General features: G+C 31.6%; 1 non-coding gene across 1 annotated transcript; it reads right to left on the minus strand.

The window, feature by feature from the left end:
- Positions 1-346: 346 nt before the first annotated feature.
- Trnas-gga lies at positions 347-417 on the minus strand. The gene has a single exon. It is a non-coding gene; the product is annotated as a tRNA-Ser (tRNA).
- Positions 418-1,089: the final 672 nt, after the last annotated feature.

Below are 1,089 nucleotides of genomic sequence, written 5' to 3' on the forward strand. Positions count from 1 at the left end.
TTATTTAAAGATGTATAAAAGTATTCTATATTTAGTAATAACAGTTTTAAAAATTTGGTAGACAATGTTAAATTTAATTTAATACACTTTGTAAATTTCATGTTACCAAAGCAAAAAATAGTTATAATTATGACAATAAGATATCAATCAAATTTTGCACCACTAAAATAAAACCAACCAAGAAGAACAACCAATATTAGTCCCTAAATATATATATATATATATATATATATATATATATATATATATTGTGTATATATATATACATATGTAAATATATACATATGTGTATAAATGGCAATAGCCTTATTTGATTTTTCAATAAACATTGAATCACAAAAAGTACTTGCTCCGCCGGGACTCGAACCCGGATCTCTCACTTTCCGGGTGAGTGTGCTACCATTACACCACAGAGCCCTCACTTTTTACGATTCAATTATTTTGTATTTGGCCTTTTCTTTCACATATGCGTTTAAATAACCAAACTAACATATGATCGGAAGACCAAATACCTGTCAAACGACTTTTGTTTATATTATTCAAATGTGTATAAATGGCAATAGCCTTATTTGATTTTTCAATAAACATTGAATCACAAAAAAGTACTTGCTCCGCCGGGACTCGAACCCGGATCTCTCACTTGCCGGGTGAGTGTGTTACCATTACACCACAGAGCCCTCACTTTTTACGATTCAATTATTTTGTATTTGGCCTTTTCTTTCACATATGCGTTTAAATAACCAAACTAACATATGATCGGAAGACCAAATACCTGTCAAACGACTTTTGTTTATATTATTCAAATGTGTATAAATGGCAATAGCCTTATTTGATTTTTCAATAAACATTGAATCACAAAAAAAAGTACTTGCTCCGCCGGGACTCGAACCCGGATCTCTCACTTGCCGGGTGAGTGTGCTACCATTACACCACAGAGCCCTCACTTTTTACGATTCAATTATTTTGTATTTGGCCTTTTCTTTCACATATGCGTTTAAATAACCAAACTAACATATGATCGGAAGACCAAATACCTGTCAAACGACTTTTGTTTATATTATTCAAATGTGTATAAATGGCAATAGCCTT

Source organism: Homalodisca vitripennis, unplaced genomic scaffold (genome assembly GCF_021130785.1).
Source record: "Homalodisca vitripennis isolate AUS2020 unplaced genomic scaffold, UT_GWSS_2.1 ScUCBcl_232;HRSCAF=1723, whole genome shotgun sequence".
Classification (NCBI taxonomy): domain Eukaryota; kingdom Metazoa; phylum Arthropoda; class Insecta; order Hemiptera; family Cicadellidae; genus Homalodisca; species Homalodisca vitripennis.